Source organism: Bombus huntii, chromosome 2, assembly GCF_024542735.1.
Source record: "Bombus huntii isolate Logan2020A chromosome 2, iyBomHunt1.1, whole genome shotgun sequence".
NCBI lineage: Eukaryota > Metazoa > Arthropoda > Insecta > Hymenoptera > Apidae > Bombus > Bombus huntii.
In genome coordinates, this window is record NC_066239.1 from 8,637,489 (window position 1) to 8,646,013 (window position 8,525).

Consider the following 8,525-nt stretch of genomic DNA (forward strand, 5'->3'; position numbering starts at 1 on the left):
ATATTTAAAAGTCATTAGCGTGCGAGTTCTCTCTCTTTATCTCTCTCTTTCTCTCTCTCTAACCTCCCAGTACAACCGTTCTCCGGCGTTTCCATTAAAAATATTGCGCGTTTGCGAAGTCCTACGTACACACGCGAACGCGTTTTCAAATGCGAAAATTAACTTACGTCGAAATCTCCCCGCGAATCGACCGGTTTTTCACGAAACGACAAACACCGCGAAATTAGTCGCCGGTTATTCTGCAGTAATTCGACTGCACCAACGTTTTTTAATCGTGTAATCGTCGTCAGTTAAATTTCATGACGTTCTCGACCTTTCTTTAAACCATTTTTACCATTTTACGTCTCTAAAATTCCACGAAAATTCGAATTAAGCATTTCAATATTTTAGGAAATATAAATAGTTCCCGATACATGTATTTGTATTTATCTGTAGAATTAGTTTTATCAATGGCATTGAGATGTACAGGAAAGAAATTTATGTTGCAATTTCATTACAATTTGTTACAATGTGCAAGTGGACAGTTTTCTGAACGTTACCTTGACTCGCTATATACGTGTTCCGATTGCTTCGTCGAAACTCATGAAATAATCATCTTTTCGCGTATGTTGCTCAAAGAAGCAGTAATGGTAGTAATTTAATGATACCTATCGTCGATATTGGTAGTCGAATGTTCAACGAATCTGCATTTACTATCACGAAATTAATGTTTTATTGTTTGTGCTGTACAGTGAAATACTTTGTTGGCTGTGACACATGTCATTTAGACAATAAAAATAGGTTGAATATTTATTTCCTTTAAACATTGTTTATAAAATAATTTATCATAGCCAAGCTATCTTATTGAAATTTATTAGCCTGGATTAATGCATATTAAACTACACGATTTTTCTTCTGTCTCCAGAAACATTTAAATAGAATTTTAAAGAGACATATTTTTAAATTATAACTTACTATGCATTTTATTTTATACAATATTTAATTTTACGTTACTGAGAAGTGTATTTAATTACACTCCTACAAGAAATCAGGAAAGTAATAAAAGGGAATTCTGTTGCATTTATAGGCATTCGATATAGCCATATTTTACTGACATAAAAACGGACCTTCAGTTAACGTTATGCCCCGTAAGGTATTTTCCAAGAAAACTCTTCCTTCTTCCTGTATTACTCAGGTAAAATATTCGATTACTTCTATTGTGTGGTCGTTCGTATGATACGACGATTACAGTGACTCATAGACCCTCATTTACGACTAGCAAATACAATTCCTTACATAGGGTTCAAAGAGGATTTTTTTTCAGGTAGCCAACTTGAGGAATTCTCTCCATTTAACATCGAGTAAAGCGTCAGTCAGGCCGAAAATTCAGGTTTATAGAGCCTCGAACGACTCTGGTTGAAAGTCATTCGAGGATTATCTCGGAGATTTCTAAAAGCTTTCCAAATACCTTTCAACGGATAAGTAAAATTTATGAAGTAATATGTCCCTTTTGTGAAACTTTCGTATGGATATTATTCTTGAAGTTCTACTGTTATACTAATAAGTATAATACGTGTGCGTTAAATGTATGTTAATTCATTTCAGAAACGAGCGTTTATGTCTTGAAGCTTATTCAGGATCATCGAGCAACGGGATTGATACGAATAAATTTCCAATCTGTGTTTCAAACGAATATTGGTAGAAATCAGGTAGATTCAAGTAAAATAATTAATTACTAATTAATAAGATAATAAAATGGTACAAGATTTAGTTTTTAACGATTTTAATTATTTATCTCAAAAAATTCCTACTGTGTATTTCATATGATAGTTTTTCAGGTTCTTATCTAATGTCATTCGCTTACATTTCATCGTTACACGCTAATGGCTACTCGAATTTACGGAATTTAATAAAAGCAACTCCTCAAACAGAAGACAACTTAATCAGCTACAGTAGCTACCCGACAACCAAAATATCCATACATCAATTAGCAATTCGATGTATCTTCGCAAACTGACAGCTCGTATTCAAATCAACTTTCAGGTGTTCGTTGAGATTTCAAGTAATTTACATATTCCATCTTACAAAATCCGCAAGCTGATCTTCACCGAGTCCTGCGTTCCAACATTCTACTCCAACGAGTTTCGTTATCTCCCCTCTGAAAGAGCATAGAAAGAGAAAAATCCGATAATACAACGAACAAAATTACAAGGAGAAAAGGAAGAGAAAGAAAAGAGAAAACGCGATAGACAATGGCGCGAAGGCCGGGGGGAGAATCAGAGCCAGGCCGGTTCAGGTTTCGGGCGCGAACGACGATCATTAATAATATCCCTGCCTCGCGTCTCCATTTTACGCCGTTGACAATGGACAACTGTGTAACAATAATGTTCCGGGTTGGCCGTGTATGACCACGAGGGACGATGGCGTGGTGGTCACACTGTCCGTACAGAGCCGCACAGCCAGACAAAGATGCAACGTTCGTGCTGAAATGAGCGCGCGCGCGAGAGAGAGAGAGACAAATAGGGAAAATGGGGGAGAGACAGAAAGGGTGGGAGAATCGATGAGGAGAGATGGAGAGAGATGGAAGAAAGGGGAAAGCGGCTGGCATGGACCATCTACGACCGCGCCGCAGTCAAGTAATGAAATTTGACTGGAAATTAACCACCGTGGTGTACGCGCACACGTCGCTGCCGGTCTCGGAAGTGGCGCGTACAAGTATCCGGTCGCGTGTATTTGTGCGCCGTGTTGCCCCACCACTGGATCGCGGGCCGAGCCGCGGCGCGCATGCGCACGCCGTCAAACAACGCCGAACCGCGGCACGGTCCGCACGTACAAGATATTACGAGAGTCGCGGCCCATCATCGGGCGAAAATAATGGCCAACCGTTTCGTGATAACGATGAGTTAGCGTTACACCTCGCTTGTGTATACGTATATCACGCGGCAACCCTACTCACACCTCGACCGCGACCCTGCCGGTCATTGTCTCCTCGTCCCTCACACCATACTTGCTCTCTTTCTCGTTCGCTACGCGTTACGCTACTATTTCGGGCTCATTGCGTACCCGCACACCCCACCTCTTTTATTTCCAACGTCCGGCGCAAATGATCGCCCCTACGACCCTACGTATGTTTCTTACATTCTTATGGCGCGTTAGGTTGCGGTAGCATTAATTCGAGAATGTTTCGATTAATTCGTAAGGGTATTTGGTTTCTTGGTGATTGGAAAGGAATAAATTTCGGTCGATGGTATGCCGTAGAAGTGTAATTAGACTGGTTCGCTGCAAAAATAGTAGAAAAGTTAATCATATGACGCAAGTATGTGCTGTTAAGAGCAACGTTCCTTTTAAAGAAAGTATCTAATTAAATAAATAGTATTGAGTGGAAGAAAAAACTAGCGAGATCTCGAGCAAAAGTTTCTTAAACACGATTATTACCAATTTCGAAAGGTTGTAATCAATTATAATGAATAAGCAGAACTTGTAATCATACGGAGTAGGTAAATGCTAATGTCTTTCTATTACAAGTAAAATAATTAATCATTCGCCTGAACATTTCTGGTCATTATGTTAGCGAGTATGTGTTCGAAACCAAACTCTAAAGAGAAACTTTCATAGTCTCTATCAAACAAGAAAAACAAAATATGAAATTGACTTTAATATTCAGAGGGGAAAAAGGGGACTAATCGAATGGAATAGGAGTTAATCGAAGCGGGCAACCAGGAAAAATGACGTGCACATGTTGAAGCTACGTAATTATCGTTATTTACCGCGGATTGCGTGGCCCGGCGCGCCACCACTAATCCGGCAGCAACAGTTGTTGAAACGACAGTAATAGTGGCGCGGGATCGATAGGTGGTTTATCGTGCAGTTTGAGCGGCGCCATGCATTATTGAAATACGAGCCGGCCAAAAGATTTCACGCGTAGGCTGTGAATAGTGCGAATGCATCGGACAAAACCTCAGCAATGTGGCTCCTTCACGACCAACGTCCGATTCATCAAACCAGCACGATCCGTACTCGATTCCGGATCGATCAAAAATCCTGTTCGAAGATTAAAATATCATAATCGTCGAGTGTGGTTGTCTGAATCTTGTGAGATCGTTTGATGGATTTACCGGTTGTTTTGTATCATCACGTGCAATACTTTCGCCCTTACTTAATTTTACTTTTATTATCTGTTATTTTGAAATGGAATAAAGCGAAGAATTTATCATTTTCTTCGTGCCATCTTCGTTTTTCTTCGTCCGTTTTCAAATATTTGACGAATATTATTGGCGAACCTGCAGAATCTTCGAAAGTAACCAGAATTAATATTTTCCTCTGGAGATGGATTCTTAGTTCATTCTGACGTATTCTTTGTTGTAATAATAATGTAAGATAGATTATTTAGCACCAATATTTACTTTAATAGAAATATATCATAATAGACGCGTTGTTAATAAATAACATTTGTAATCATCGCTAAATTATGAATAACATCTTAACCTATTGAATATGATCATACCGATCAGTATAACATTTATACAAACATATTATTCAATACAATTGAAACCACAAGAAAATAGATACTAAATATAAAGCTAGCTTTATGATTCGACGTGAAAGATCATGATCAAACGACGAAGACAAATTACAACAAGCACCCATTGAGTCACAAAAAGAATCATAAATCACGTTACAACAAAATTGAAAAGCAAATCATCACCTATTAAACCTAAGAAATACAAACAGCAAAACGGTAGTTGAAGCACACAGGTGCTTCAGGTCTCGATCCTGAAACCTCGGTATACGTCTACCCAGCAGTACGATAAGACCAGTTATCAGTGGATGGTCGATATCGAGCGGATCGATCGGTCGCGACGGCTGGCGAACGACGAGAATTCCGCCACGGTTGACAGATTTTTGCCCGGAGCCGTCTTATTACCGCGAATCAAATCCAGATATCGCGGCAATCTCGACCCTGCCGATCGAGCAGTTCGTTGCAAAGATAATTCGTCGCGTCTACGATCGGATTAACCGCGAGACGTCCGGCGACCAACCGGAGTGAGTTGTAAACTTTCCGACCTGTTAGGTCGTTAAATCCGTTGAAAACGACTCTGCTCGCGCGTACGTCTGCATTTCATATGTTCTTTACGCGTACACACCATCCGGTTGACCGGACGCGTTTACGAGCTACGGAAACGATTTCTGACTGGTCGATACGCGGCAGCCGATAATTTCGATACGCGACGTCCGATCCGCGAGAAAGAGAGATCGTGGGGCGATGGTTAAATGGGAAAGGTAAATAAAACGGTCGAACGCGGAGCGGAACGATAACTCAACCGGCTAGGACGGTGTAATAATGAAATGCAAGCGCGGGAGCCGGTTTTTCAGCGGAAACGAGTAGCGATGGGGGGTGGGCGGCGTCGCTTTGAAATTAATAATAATGTTATCGGGAGGGGTAACAAAAAGCTTTTTAATCCCGATATAATGACGCGCGTATTAACGCGCACCGTTTTCGACCTTTTATCGCAACAAAAACGCGACGATCGCTGCGCTTTTAATCGGGATTATTGCTCTATTTCCGCGAGCACGGCCGTCCTTCACGAGGCGGGAGGTGCTTCGAATGAATAATCGAATTGGGTTAATCCATATTTACCGGGATCAAAAACTCGGGGATTATCGGAAAGTAATTTTCATCGGGCCGAGTGGATGGTAGGGGATCGACCACTTTTCTCGATCGGTCACAGCGTCGTGTATCGTCCATCGCTTAAGGGCGGCTCCTTCGAGAACATTAGTGCTTCGATCAAATGTAAACTCCAACTACGTACCCACTTATTTAACGGGAACTCGTCTTCTTTCTTTCTTCTTCTGCTTTGGTTTTGGATTTTATTTTCGAGCAAAATTACAGAGAATATTTAAAGGGACATTAAGGTAATGATGTAACTACACATTCATCTACATATACATAGGCGCGCAACTTGTTCTTGGTATACTTGCGAGTCTTCGTTTTTAATCGGCCAACCGTTCGAAAGTTGAGGTTAGGTTGATTTAGATGACAAGGTTAGATATACAGAACACAAACGAACAGATAATGTTCTCGAGTACTTCAAACGGTAGTTACGAAATTTCTCGTGTTCGAGTTTCGACATTACTAGATTAGAGTAGTAAGAGGGATCCATTATCGTTATCTGTAATCATTATGGACTATGATCATAGGAAATCTTGTTAGATATTACTGGGAAGAGTTACAAATATTATATATATCTCGGATAGGTACATTAAATTAGAATTCCTAGTGCGTACTGCAATAAACTCAAACACGTTTCCTTTTTCCAACACCAACATCTGCTACGAACTTAAAAGAACAGTCTTATAAGATCCAGATGCTTCCTTGTACGAAGATCCAATCATCTTACCGAACTGAACACAAAATAACTGTTATTCTCAACAAATCTCGAAACAACGACTTAACGGAGGAAAGTCGGAAGTGGCCGGATACCGAAATATCCGTCGGATAATTTCGAGCGAACTGTAGCGGCGCGGGAAACGTAAGAGGGGATCGTTCGAGCAAAGAAAGTGGAGCGTACTTTCTAACGAGCTAAGCGAACGGAGGAAACGAGAACGAAAGAAAGAAAGGCAGCAAAGAGGAAAAAAAAAGAAGAAGAATTCGCAGACGCGTTTTACCTCTGCCCCCACGAAGCTCGGAAGCTATTCGAGATTTTTATTGGCCTGGTCGAAGTTCGTCGGTATGTTTTAGCCAAGTTTTACGCCGCTCTCCGCTCGGCTGGCCCGGCGATCGCTCGAACGACTTCGCGGAAAACGAATGAACGGACGGCGAGGAGTTTCCGGCGCGCGAAACGAGGCGTAAATGTAAACGAGCGATCGACTCGTTTCAGCCGGTTACCGGCGAATAATTCGTCCGCGCGAGCAAACCTGCCGCGAGCGAGCGTTTCCTCGCGCGGAACGCGACAGACTACGGTAGCTTGTAGGAAATATAGTGGATGGAAACTATAGGAATACCGCGCTACAGAAGAGCGCGATAAGCCATATTTAGACTGCGGATGTTCATGCATTTTTGAAAAATTTCAGATTCTAAAAATCTACAGGATGCATATAATATGCTAAAACGTATAAAATATTAGAAGCGGAGCGCTTCTTGATATTTAATAGAGGGGACAATTTTTTTTAATTATATTCATAAACATACAAAGTTTTTATAAGGTAACATTTTTTACATTTTCTTTCTTGTCAATTAATCTTAAGTTACTAAAATACGTATGTAATTCTTTTGTCTGACTTTAGAGCTAAACATATGTCTTCTGCACTTTTTGTAACTTAAAAAACATTGCTTTTCGTAATATTAAAATATTGAAAGCGATTAGCTATTTCACGTTAAAATATTCCTCGTTTTTTTTTTTTAGTCATAATATTAACAAATCGATAAAAATGCAGTTTGAGAAAAGGAACGTAATTAGAAAATTGTTTTGTTAAACAATTATATTTCTGCATATTATATGTATTCTGTGTATATTTGCAACCTGAAATTTCACATAACTGCAGAAAACTCCGCGATATACTTGTAACTCACTTCTAACGTAATTTCGAATATAAATTCTAGAAGCACCAATTCTATTTTATGATTCATCTTTGTTCTGCTAACAATGACAGAAATTGATTTTAGAAAACTATCGCTGGTGCCTTACATAAAAAGAAAGATATAGAGAGAGACATACAAAATCCGTGCGTATAGAATATGTACAGCCCTAGCTGCGGTTATATCAATTGGTGATCCTATTTAACGCTTTATGAGATCTTAGTATGTAATCGGTTAGTTAGACGACAAAGTTTACACGTTTCAGCGTCTGGTCGAGCGAATTGACAGAAACCTGAGGGCGCGTAACCTCAATCAGCATGGAACATACAGTTTGATAAATGTAGTTTCACTGGTCAGCTGTACGTAATAGAACCAACAGGAACGATCGATGTTAACCCGTTATATAACTGGGTCATTTCTTAATCGGGAATCTCTTTGGGGAATTACAAATTTATAAGAAAAAATTAATTTTAGATAAATCGATCTTAATGAAATTTTCACACACACACATATATATATATATAATGTAATATATATTTAATGCTGCAAATATAATGATACATTAAGAAATCTTGAGGAAATAAATTGTTACTCTGAAAATGACTTACTTAATGAATTACAATCCGAATGGAAAGAAGACGACGAACTAACGCAACAGAATTAGGACTTGTATAAAAATTGCGCCGAGCCTGATATAATTCTAATTATCCGTTTTGCGTTTAACGGTTTATTATACAGTTGTTTCCGAACTAGATAAACCAGATCCTTAGATAAGTTATTTTAAGTATTCTATTTTCTTCTTCAAATTGTGACAACTTTAACTTTATATTCTGGTTACTGTAGATTTTTCAGATAGCATTTTAACTTTGTTTCTATTTCTGCTGAACATTTTTATCTGATGCTAGATGTTATCTACTATTACTTTATGCTATTACTTTACTATAACTGGATTAATAGATTAATAGATCGC